A 13,616-nucleotide genomic window follows, 5' to 3' on the forward strand; every position below is an offset into this window, starting at 1 on the left:
GGTTCAGTTGAGTGATCAGATCCCCAGGCGCTGATTAGTGCAAAGCAGGTTCTCATACAAGACAGTTCAGGGAATGAAAAGCTTGTCGCTTTAGGAAGTAAAGATTCAATTCCTGCTAATGTGGTCTTCCTGAAATTCAGATGCAATTGTTCACTAGACCACTTTCCCTCCCTAGTGTTTTGAACTATTAAATTGTGTAGACAATTGTCATAATCCAAACTATTTCCTCTATCCCTGGTAGCTCTTTAGAACTTAGTAGGCAGATACTGTGTTCTGCTTCCTTCTTCAAACTACTCCCTAATTCAATAGTTTTGTGGCACTTGATTTTCAGACCATTTGCCATCCTTATTGCCCTTTTGTGAATAGACTCCAGATTTCTGCTGATCCTCTTAAATGTAAAGTCAAGAACAATTATGATATCCTGGGTAGGATTTAATAAGTAGGGAGTACATAGGAAATATTAGTTTCTTTCTTTCAAACAAGTCATATTGGGTAGAGCAGTAAATCACTATTTTTGTGGATACATAAGCCCCAGTACTAATTTCTATTGTGCTTGTAGTAAACTATAATTCGAGGCATTTTATTTGTACATACACTCTTGATAATTCCAATATCCCTTCTCTTATATTTAATCAGTTACCTTGTGAACCTAAGTTAGGATTTTATATTCGTCATTCCCAATGTCTTACTTTTGGTTAAACTCATTCATTGTCCCTTTAGAGTTCTGACTGTAGGAAATAAACATAGGGATGGACTGTCTTTTCCAGTGTTTGATACACACAAATATAAAAACCCTGTTGATTATATCCCCATCCAAATATTTGGAAAATATAACGGTGTAGACTTGGGCAGGCTCACGAACAGATACATGATTTGTCAGTACAGCTCTCATCTAGTCCCAATACTGCCCACTTCCTCTCAACCGGTACCAATCTGTTAAGCAATTTACTTTAGATACAGTTTCATCAGATCTGTTTTTCAGTACTCATTTTTTCAATAATGACATCAAATGACCTTCAGTTCATAAACAGCATATCTATAGAATTCCTCTTATCTACAAGCCTACCAATCAGTTTTACAGCATTTGGGTTTATTCCTAATTATTTTACAATTTCTTATTAAGCAATTGCTTAATAAGGGTTTAGAATTTTGCCAGGTATTGAATTCAAGCTCTGAAACCTATTACTTTTTCTTTTTTAAAAAATTTCAAAACATGGTTCATTTAAATTACTGATGTAGGCATAAAGGTGATTTTATTAAATGTTTAATTAATTTGTTAACCAGAGTCACTTTCAAAACATTTTCACTTGAAACAAAAATAAAAAAAGACAATGAAGTTAAAATACATAAATGTAAATTAATTGAAAATAATAGCACAAATAACTCAAGTGGAAGAAAAGTATTTTTTTAAGAGTAGCAGGTCACTATATTCTCCTAGAAATTTTATAAGTAATCAAATTTTAAAAATTATTTTCTAATGTCCTCTGGAAACTTTCCCTTGATAAAAGAACATTTTTACTTTCCAAAAAATATAGTATTTTGTTTAGTATTTTAGAGGTAAGAATGATAATACACTGTGAAAGAACAATGAAATAGATTTGCAATCTAATGACTCACCCAGGAACCCATCCATGCCATCTCTATACACATCTAGTAAACACCTTTGAGAGGCAGCTGTGACACTGAGGAAAGGATTTGAAGTTAGGAGATCAGATTCACATTCTGGTTCTGCCAGTTAACCTCTTATACAACATTAGTGTTCCATTTCCTTATCCATAAAAAAGAATTAATACTACCATATTCTCACTAGGGTGAGAATATGATATGATATAATGGATTTACAAGTGCCTGGTATAACATTTACATATTGATGATGTCAGTAAGCATGGTTAAGGATCAAATAATAGAATGGTTATTTTAGTTCTCAGGTTGAAAAATATCATCTTAAATTTTAATTGTATTTAATTTAGGACTTTTTAGTAATTCTCTCTTTTTATAAGTCATTCCTAATTTCATTAAAAGCCCCTGCCCTTGATCTCTGCATAATCCACTTACAACAAAGTAATATCTGCTATCATTGGAGGACTTGACTGTTAAACAATTTGATTGTTGCCGTGAGTCAGACTATCAGGTGACTCTCTACTTAAACCACACCTATGTACGCTGAGCAGGTATAGTCCCTATTTGAAATAATTATGGTATACTTTTAGAAAGAGCAATGTTGTTGTATGACAAAATTTACCTCTAGTCATATTGCTCTTGCAATTTTGGAGAGCTTAGTTGAGAATTTAAATACAGGAAATATAAAAATGATAATCATGTGATGTGTCCATCAAATGTCTGTAATTGATAAAGTGTAATGATGACATAGTCTGTTCTCAAGACTGATTAAATTCTAATACTCTATCCATCTTCATCAGATTATTCTTGAAAGCATAATTCAATTATGTATGTATGACATATATAATTATAAACAATTTTCATAGACTACTTGAAGAACATTCGAACGTGGTCCGAAAGGACTGGTTGTAAAATATTAAGAAAAAGTCTCTATGGTAACATTCACGTTGAAATTTGTCAAGCATAAGTGCTTTGTTTTTGGTTTACATTGCTGAGCTATGAATTGGTGAATCATATTTGTAAAAGAACAACATAAATATAAATGTAAATTCTAAGGGTCACTTATTATGTGGGGGGAGTTTCCCCTCTAAAGCGTGAAGATAGTCTGAAGATTTTACAAAATTGACAACATAAATCACGTTTTCTTAACAAAAATGAAAAGATCTATGATGACTTTAACATAGTTTATTTTTATCAGAGCAGAGTGTTTAGGTTGTATCTTCAAGCTGCAATTTAATTCTTTGCACAGTGCTTGAGTGAACATCAGTGACCATGGTTTATGTATAGAAAAGGGAAAAAATGCCTGCTGTGATCTCAGTGGCATTTTTAGATACAGCTAGAGAACTTTCAAGGTCAAGAATAAAAAGATCCTTGGAAAATGAAGCATAAATATTGAATCAATGGGAGAAATTATAAAGGAAAGGCAAGATGTATGTAGTAATGTAAAACTGTAAAACTTTAGTACAATAACTGCAACACTTAGTATCAGAAAAATAGTAAAAATATAGGAAATAGATAAAGGAGAATCCAAAATATATAGTAATATAATTTTATTTTCTGAAGTACACAGCCACATTCTTAGTGGACAAAAGATGGGTAAATCTATTTGACAAAATTTATTTTGCAGATATTAAGGTAGAAATGAAAAAATTGAGCTAACAGCTATTGAGAATTTTGAGGACCTGGGGGAAAAAAAAGGTGGTTATGAGTTCTGCTGCAGCAGACTTAAAAGTATCTGCCCAACATCTCTGAACGGAACAACGGAGCTCACAGCTCAGCACTTGAGCTCCTATAAAGGATAGACTGTCTCCTCAAGCAGCTCCCCAACCCCTGTATATCCAAAGAGTCACCTCATAAAGGAGAGCTCAGATTGACATCTGGTGGGTATCCTTCTGGGACAAAATAGCAGAAGAAGAAACTAGCAGCAACGCTTACTGTTCTGCAGCTGCTGCAGGTGATCCCCAGAGAAGCAGGGTCTGGAGTGCACCTCCAGCAATCCTACAGCAGAGGGGCCTGACTGGAAAACTAAGAAACAGAAAGAAATAACTTCATCATCAACAAACAGGACATCATCAACAAACAGGACATCCACTTAGAGATCCCATCTGAAAGTCACCAACTACAAAGACCACAGGTAAATAAATCCACAAAGATGGGAAGAAACCAGTGCAAAAGGGATGAAAACACCCAAAACCAGAATGCCTCTATTCCTAAAAGGGATCACAACTCCTCACCAGCAAGGGAACAAGGCTGGATAGAGAATGAGTCTGATGAATTGACAGAAACAGGCTTCAGAAGGTAGGTAATAACAAACGTCTCTGAGCTAAAAGAACATGTTCTAACCCAATGCAAAGAAACCAAGAACCTTGAAAAAGGTTTGACAAAATGCTAACAAGAATAAACAGGTTAGAGAGGAATATAAATGAATTGATAGAGCTGAAAAACACAGCACGAGAACTTCACGAAGCATACATAAGTTTCAATATCTGAATTGACCAAGCAAAAGAAAGGATATCAGAGGTCGAAAATCAACTCAATGAAATCAAATGAGAATTTTGGTAACTAGTGCGTTGCTCTCACATGTTACTTAAAATGTTAAATAGTTTAGAAGTTAATTAGACAATATATATCTCCTTGGTCTTTATTTCTTAACACTTGTACTTTCTCTTCTGCAACACTGTATTCAAATATAATGACTTCATGTAATGTCTATCTTCTCTTCCAAACTGCAAACACTCTTATTTGGGGGCCTCACCTGACTGTTCACCACTTTCTTTCAGCACCGAATATAGAGTAGACATTCAATTATATTATAACTAAATTAATGAGCCTCCACATCATTTAACCAATATTTTCATTCTTGGGAAATCAACTCAAATGGATAATTCAGAAGGACAAAAAGTGTTATGTCATAATAATAGCTAACAACTATTGAACATTTACAATATATTGGTTTACATGGATTATCTTATTTAATCCTCAGGATAAATTATTCAGGAAGATACCATTCTGTAACCATTTAGGACACAGGTAAACTGAGGCTCAAGGAGGTTAAATAGCCACATCACTATTAAGAGAAGCTTAATCTGCCCAACTTCAAAGCCCAAGCTCTTAAACATCAGCATGTTGTATAGTGTCATAAACTGTTTATGGTGGAGTTACATATAAAAATAAAAACTAGGGTAATTTAACAGTATGGAATTAATTATTCTTATAATTTATATAATTTAAATAATGATCAATATGAAAATAAAAACAAATATATATAAGAAAAAAGAAGATGTTTGGCAGTACAGTATTTCATTTATAATGTATGAATTGATAAAATCAGAAGGATAGAGGAAATTCAAATAGTGTGTGTTAGGATGGCTGAGTTAATTGTATATTTTGTTTTTAATGCTAACAGTGGCTTTCAATAATTAAATATGAACATCTGACTTCTTTAAAACTTCCACCTATAATTGAGATTATATAATACTTTTCTTTCTATGTCTGGCTCGTTTTACTTAGTATGATGTCCTTCAGGTCCAACCATGTTGTGGCAAATGGCAGGATCTCCTTTTTAAGGGTCAATAAAAATACAGAGATAGAGAATAACAGTTGTTAGGGGGGTAAGGAGAAGACGGGAGATGTAGGTCAAATTATAGAAAGCAGCAGACATGTAAGATGAACGAATGTAGAGATGTAACACAGGACATGAGAACTAGAGTTAAAAAAAATTGTACCCAGGACTTTTATTAATTAAGTGCATTTTAGTTGCTTCTGTCACAGAAAAAAAAAAAAGCTAACTCTGTGAGACTATATATATATATATATTATATATATATACTATATATATATATATAATATATATATACATAAGTTTGCTTGACTACCATATTACTATCTATATGTATCACATAACACCATGTTATAACCTGATATACACAATAACATTTGTTTTAAAATGGTGACATCTGAAATTAAAACCAGATGAAAAGCCTATTTTTAAGACTCTTAGTGGGGAAACATCGAAAGTCCATCTAGTTCACTTTATTTGAATTTACAAACTTTTCAAGTGATCTTTTTACTTTAAAGGGTGTGTCAAATTGAGAACACTTTATATTGTACATTCCACTGTGAAATTCATTGTGAAATCTATAGACGTGCAATAAGAAACTGGAGCATGTGAGACTCTGCTGCATCAGCCCTGCCAGGCACAGAGTACTAAATTAAATATTGTGTGCACATCTATGCATGTCCAGAGTTTCACTTTACATGAAGATAAAGAAAATTGCAAAGAGACAGATCTATAGCATAAGTCAGCAGTGCCAAAAGTGATGCACTCAGATTTGAATGAAGTAATCTGAGCAGTTGGTTTAAATTTGAGATCAAAATTCCACCAGTCTTTCCTGGTACAATGAAAAGAGTCTGTTTTAATCTGTAAATCCTAACATTCCTTTATTTTGGGTACCTATTTGATCACTTCTTTAAAAAACACAATAGTGAAAATCTGTTAGGAAAAAAAAAGTACTTTGTGTTTTCCAAATTGAACTACAATGGCGGTACAGTTAACCATGTAGGACAATGCTCATTCTTAAGACATGTTCTAATCTCTGGCTAAAAGACCGAATGAACACAGTGTTCCATCCTGCCTAGCTGCCACATGGGTAATTGAACCCTTAATTGTGATGTGGTGTGTGCCTACTAGTCAGACACCCATGTATGCTTGTTTCAGCATTGCCACTACACTGAGCTGCATGCAAATGAGTAAAGCTAGTGACCCGGGAACATCTTCCTATTTTTAGGACAAATGATGATTGAACAGCAATGAACATAAAACATCCTTTGTGATAGTGTCTACCTGCAGGCTTGGCATGTGGTAAATGTTCTCAAAATGCTAGTCACTTTAAAATAGAAAAACAAAACAAAACAAAAAAAACACGTTTGGATTCATGATGATTAATTATTCCCCTTGGTAACCTACTGCAGCAGCTCTGGAATGTGTCATTTTAGAAGGCAGTGAGACTACGGGCGGGGTTGTTTATTTGTTGCTGTTCTACATACAGTTTGGAGAAGCAGGGGAAGCTTTGCTGTTGCAGTTGCATCTGCCTTTTCTAGATTAGTGTGTGGTTTAGAAACAAGCAAATCCTCCTCCATTTTTAACAGGAATCCAGGTATTTCTAAGGCTGGACTTGTCAGGGGCTAGACTTTGAGGACTGTCACTCATACTAAAATAAATAAGAAAGATACCTTAGATGGATTGGGAATGCTATTTTAGTAGCCTTCCTGCCATGAGGGCATGCAGTAACACCTGTATTTCTGACCAGCAAGTTCGACACTGAAAATTCTGACCAAAGTCTAAAGAACTTTTAAAACCAGTGTCTTTAACCTGGAGTCCAATATCTTGAGAGTCTTTAACCTGGAGTCCATATATCTTGGATGAGCTTCAGGGAGCCCTGTGAATCCCATAGGATTACAGGCAATATGTGACATGTACAGTTTTTCTGGAGAAAGGTCCTACTGCATTCATCAGATTCTCAAAGGTGTTTTGGACCCCCAAATATGTTGTATCTCATGTTAAATGTTGTAACATATTTTTGCTTCCTTGAGATGAAAGAGCCAGGAGTTCCCAATGTAAGTGATGGGAGAGCCTTGCAGTCATGCCTTGAGAAAGAGGACTTCTCTGTCAACCTATGCAGGGTACTCCCACTTCCTGCTAAGAGACAATGCTTCCTTGATTCTTGATTCAGCATTCAGAGCCAAAGAAAAGAAACTGATTCTACAGCCACTCAAGTGGTGTTAGACCCCAAAAGTCCATAGATATTATTGTACAATTATTTTCTTTAGGCCTATGATCTTCGGCTTCACCATACTTTCATGCAATACACTAACTATTCTAGAAAGTAAGTACAAGGAGAAACAGTAATATCTATTTTTTGGTTATATTTTGCCATAAGTTATTTTAAGAGTATCTTCTTGGTAGAAAAAAAATATACTCACCTCATCATTCTATTTAAAGGGCTATGCAAGTTTTAGATGTACACTTTTAAAATTCAGTATTATCATATCAAATCGTCAAACATTTCTATTTTTAGCTATTTAGTAATCGCACATGATTTTTAAAAATAATGTTTATTTACTGTTTTGTACCGTTAAGTGATACAACCATAATATGTTATAATTCTATTACTTAATTTATCAGCTTTAAGTAATATACTTTGACTTCACAATGTTACAGATGATACCATCAGTCAATATTGTACCCACAGATTTCTACATATGGTAGTTACATGGTTTTTTTTTTTTTTTTTAAATCACTAAAATTCTTCCTGTTTTCCTCTCCCAATTTTTGGTTATTTGTATGTTTTCAATTTCCAGGGCATATACAATTTATTTTGGACTTTTTCATCTAATCTACACATTTCTTCTAGTTTCAGTTCTTCTAAGTATATGAAGGGCTTATCACCAGCCATTTTGCTAAAGTTTTCCTTGTCATCCCTTGATTGGCTAAAGTTCAGTCTCTGGTATGTGAGCAGTTATTTCTTGAGTTGTGGCACATTCTATATTGTTTGTGGCTTTATACTTAACAAACATCAATGCTGGGCATAAAATCCTAGGCTTAAACTTTGTTTCCTTGAATATGTCAGAGGTTTTGTTCCACTGACATCTAGTGCTGAATACAAACAAGGAGAAATCAAAGGTCAACCTGAGGGATTTTTTTGTTTTTGTTTTTGCTTTTGTTTTTTCTGTTAATAATATGATATTTTTGGTTGGCTATTTAAAAGATGCTTTTTGCATCATAAAGGCTAATGAATTTACTAGAATATGTCTTAAAAACATATATCCTGTGTATGTAGCAGAAATATATATCTTAGCATTGACTGGGGTCAGTTTTCACTGCTGTGTAATATATGCTTTCAATAGATATGGTTATTCTTTTCTGTTTTTAACATTTTTCCCTCAAATTATATTTTTAAATATTTGGTTTGTTCCATTAGTTTTGGTTTTATTTTCCATGGATTCTGATTATGAATATACAGCTTCTGCTTTGTCTGGCTTATGTACCTATCATTTTTACCTAATTCTTTATATCTTCCATTTTAATTTTGATTTCTCGCCTTGCCTCATTTATAACCTGTATGTCTTTGCTGTGTTTTCTTCAGTGTCTGTTCTCATGTCTCCTCTTTGTAATTCTTTCATATTTCAGAGATGGTTTTAGTTTGTTTCTTCATTTCATTGAATTCTGCCAATTGAAATTCTATTTCCTCCCACTGTCTTGAGTTCTTGTACTTATGATTCATGGTCTTCCTTCATAGTAGTAAAAGCTTTATTACGATTTTCAATGCATAGTAAAACTTTAGGTGACAGCTTTCATATCTGTCTGTAGCAACATTTTTCTTATAAACGCTCATCAATGGCAAATTTGTAGCTTTCTTTCACATTTTTTTTTTCTAATAGGATTTTGGTTTTAATCGTCTGCCAGTTTTTAAAAACTATGAATCCATTGAAAGTGCTGTTGTTTCCTAGATAAGATTTTATACACGAATTTCCTAGGTGGGTATGTATACAGCTGGAGAAGGCAGAATAGTGTATGTGTGAACGTGTGTATATGAATGTCCAGAAATGCCTTTGGGCTTCATAACTCAAATCTAGCCTTTTATCTTAAACTATGATCCAAACTTGTGTCCCTGGGATGGTCATTTACCTGAGGTTTCAAGAAAGGAACCAGCACTAGTCCTGGATCCTGGAGAAGCTCTTAGCCATTTTGTTGAATATGGGAACCCTGGCATAAGGTCAGCCTTGGAAATTAGAACCTGTTGTATGAGGAAAACACCTATTATAAAAATGATTTATAAACTATATCCAGTGAAACTGACAATTTGTCTTCATCTGAAAACACAGGACTCTAGTGGAAAGATCCTTAAATCTAGAGTAACGTAGAAGGTAAATTTGGACACATAGCACTTACATTGTAAGCACTGGGTCAAGAAATACCTGAAATACATATAGGGTCAGAGACAATTACTTTAATTTTGTTTTATTGAGCAGTAATACTCAGTGGAAATAAATGTTTTGGCATTAAATGGACCTGGATTTGATCCAGGTTCTAAGCATAAGATCATGAACAAATTAGTAACCGTCTCTGAGGTTTTGTTTAAATTATCTAGGGAATGGTATTACTGGTTGGCTGCATATCTGATTCACAGATGAAGGTTAATAAATGTCAGTTTCCTTCACTCTTCACACTGACATTGGTGGAAATAATGAGTTGTGTTTATTTATAAAAACACCACCCTTAAGCAACAGGTGATACTTCTTGGATTATTTGTTGGACAAGATGATAGAAGAATACAAGTAAAGAACAATTTGGTTAATCTCTGCACTGGCCCTCAGAATCTGGTGTAAAGAGGGCTTTACCAACAAAAATAAAAAGCAGCTATATCTTCCTGTCATTAAAAATACCTTTACTTTAGAAAGTATTGGTTCATAAATATCAACACTCCTGCATAAGGAAAAAGTGTGCAGTTATCTGCAGGGCCAATAGAGCCAGATCATGAAGACCAGGATGGGGCTTCTATAACAAACTGTGACTAAACCCAGTCTTGGTCTTTCAACCCTTCACCACTTGAAAACCCAACACGTTGAAGTTCTAACAGGTTGAACTCTTCAGCTGAATTTCCAACAGGTTGAACTGATGCGGATTTCCAATGTCTGTCTTAACTTCTTCTCCAGTATTTTGGCAAGCTGCTGGGCACCTACATTATCTCGCTGTAGAAGGGAGAACTGGACAACTTCTTATACTGGCCCCCTCATGCTATCTTGGCCCTGGGATCATTGTTCTGCTCCTCCACTCCAGATCCACTTGTTTTCACTATCTAGTTAGTGAAATCACTTTTCTTGAACTTGTTTATCACCTTTCTGGCTTACTTGTATTGTAACAGAGGCTGATTCCCAGTGAGAACTCCCCAAGAGGGCAGACCGACCTACTAAGTTCATCCCTCTCTTGGTCTCACATGCCATGCTCACCTTATAATAATACATTTAAGAGTGTTGCAAAGCAATCTGATGGAAACATTAATGAGCCAGAAATTTCAATTCTTCCAGTTAAACATTGACACAATTACATCATCAGAAAGCAAAGAGCCTAGGCCTTGTTATTGGTTCTTTGCAAGAATAACTCAGTCCACCGTGTTAAGATAGAGTATTATGTTCTCAGTACTATTAGAGCCTCCGTAAAAGAAATGTCCATTGAACAAAGTGCACCTTTCTAAAAACCGTAGTTGAAGACATGGTCTGTTCTGTGTTCCAATATCCCTTACAAAAGAACTAACAAAGTGAGCTTTACCTTTAAGTCAATGTCAAGATAGTTTTTCTCTATAGAATTATTTAGATGTTTTAAATTATGTAATTAAAATGATATAGCCAAGAAATTCTTCTTAATCTGATATTCCAGAAAATTTTGAATCATATTCAGTGCTTACGTACTTGTAATTTAGTCAATTCAGATGCCAAGTACCACATATCATTTTGCTTCTCTTGGGTTACTTGTTTATTTTACTTTTTTCCCATATTCAAAACACTAGTCTCTTCACTAATTATCATGAGGAAGCACATTCTTACATTTACAGCTTTATTGAGGCATAATTGAAATAGAAAAACTTGCATACATTTAATGTTCACAATTTTATGAATTTGAATATATGCAAATACTCATAATAACATCACCACAGTCTAAGTAATAAACATATTCAGCACCTGCAAATGTTTCTTTGTGTCACTTTGTCATTTTGGGGGGTAAAAATATGGTAATAGGGGATGCTTTACAAATTTGTGTGTCACCCTTGCACAAGGGCCATACTAATCTTCTGGGTGTTGTTACAATTTTAGTATACAGGCTACTGAAGTGAGCACTATGAAGAACCACTTTGCATATCCTAATGAGAGGACACAAATAAAGTTATCTATGTATTGCACAGACACTTTTAGATTTGACACTTTGCTTCTAAGACGCCACATGAAGGAGGAAGAAGATATTTATATTTATTTTTATTGATTTTCACCAGATTGATGCATTTTCTTTAAAAAATAGCATTGGCACCAAAACTGCCTAATTATTATTTTTTTTTAATTTTGAAGGTAATATGTACTCTGTTAAAAAATATTAAATTGAAAATCCCACTACCCCTAATTTCCCTCATCTTGCTCCCTGTAGCTAATCACTGCTAGGAGTAGTTTCTTACGTAGCATTACAGGAATTGCCTTCAAATTACTTTTTAGTTTTTATTTTCAATAGATCAATTAAACTATTTATAATGTAGCTAGAGTATGGATTATAAAACCAAACAAATAATTGAAGGTCACTAAACTGTCAGTCAGCACTTACAAAAAAGCAACAACACTTAGTTAATAAATCCATCCATCTATGTATCCATATAAAAGTTTGTCATGCCCAATTAACTTTACATAGAGATTATATTTTTAAAAATATAATATATTAGCCTTTCTATTGTGGAATCTCAGATCTGAGAGTAACTTTGGAACTAAATTACTGTTACTTCCTAATTTTATAAGTAAGGTAAGTAAGTGAGGACTAGATAAACTATTTTTATGGGATGAATCCAAATCCCTTGACCCCCACTGTATATGAGATAATGTCAAACTCTATGAACTAGAGATGTAACAACTAACTATGGATGCTCAACAATTTAAATGAAGTAAAAACACAGCTACAAAATACTTCACTGGCAAAAAATAGTACAATGAATGAATCCTAATTATGTCAATAACATTTGAGAATAAGTATTACACTATGAATAACAAAATAGAATTACTCCCAAGATCTTTACAGGCTAGCTAGGGAGGTAAGACACAAGCATGTTTAAAAAATCTAGCAATACAAAGAGAAATGAATACAAGATAACTTATAAGGTTGCTATAGGAATGAGAATTGCTATAGAAATGAGTACTATAGGGATGAGAGGCAGGAATAACTTATGCTTAGTGATGATGTGATGGAGGTGGTGGTATTTCAGTCAGGTTTATAGGCTATATAAAAGAAAGAGGATTTCTTATGACAATAAAAATAGGTATAAACAAAGGTGCAAAGATAAGAAAGTTTTTGGTGTGTTCAGAAGACAGTGAATGCCTGAATTTGGCTGGAACTTTGGATTTTTACATGCAACAGTTGACAGTATTAAATGATAGGGATGCTTGGGTGGATGGAGGACTCTAAATGGCACATTTAAGAACTTGTATTTTACCTTGCAGGTAACAAGAAGCCACTGAAAGTCATTAGGTAATGGGGTAATATAAAAGTGGCATTTACCTAGGTGACGAAGGTAAAGCATATGCTAGAGAACTGGGGCTAGGGTAAGAGTAGATATTAGGGAAGTACGCTAAGAGGTGATCCCCAGTAGTAGAGCTTGGGTACCTGTAGAAAACAATTCCTCTTCTGATAAAAACTATCCAGTCTTTAATTTCTCTGGATAACTATGAGAGACAGATGATCTCAAATGAGTTGATGATCTGCAGGATAACTCCAAGAATGTCCATATCCACCTATTTATTACACATTGCTATGGGCTGAATTGTGTCCTCCTAAACGCATATGTTGAAGTCCCAACTTCTAGTACCTCAGAATGTCACCTTGTTGGGAAACAAGATCACTGCTAATGTAATTAGTTAAGATGAAGTCATACTGAGTAGGGTATGCCCCAATCCAGTATGACTGATGTCATTATGAAAAGAAGAAATGTGGGCACAGACATGTACATCAGGAGAACACCATGGGAAGATGATGGAAGGGATCAAGGTGATGCTTTTGTAAAGTCAAGGAACACCACAGATTGACAGCAAACCACCAGAAGAGGCATCGCATGGATTCTTTCTCACAGGACTCAGAAGGAACCAACCCCGCTGACAGTGTTATCTTGAAATTCTATTCTCTAGAACGGTGAGAAAATAAATTTCTGTTGTTTAAACCCCTCAATTATGGTACTTTGTTAAAAAAGTCT

The 13,616-nt window shown here is 34.3% G+C and overlaps 1 protein-coding gene and 1 pseudogene across 15 annotated transcripts in view; both read right to left on the reverse strand.

Annotated features, from left to right (window-relative positions):
- Positions 1-13,616, reverse strand: part of MAGI2 (membrane associated guanylate kinase, WW and PDZ domain containing 2) — a 1,439,413-nt gene that overhangs the window by 1,305,708 nt on the left and 120,089 nt on the right. The gene's annotated exons all lie outside the window — the stretch shown is intronic.
- LOC116550457 lies at positions 11,400-11,514 on the reverse strand (annotated as a pseudogene).

The sequence above is a fragment of the Sapajus apella genome, unplaced genomic scaffold (assembly GCF_009761245.1).
Source record: "Sapajus apella isolate SASKATOON/1434 unplaced genomic scaffold, GSC_monkey_1.0 scaffold7, whole genome shotgun sequence".
Taxonomy (NCBI): Eukaryota; Metazoa; Chordata; class Mammalia; order Primates; family Cebidae; genus Sapajus; species Sapajus apella.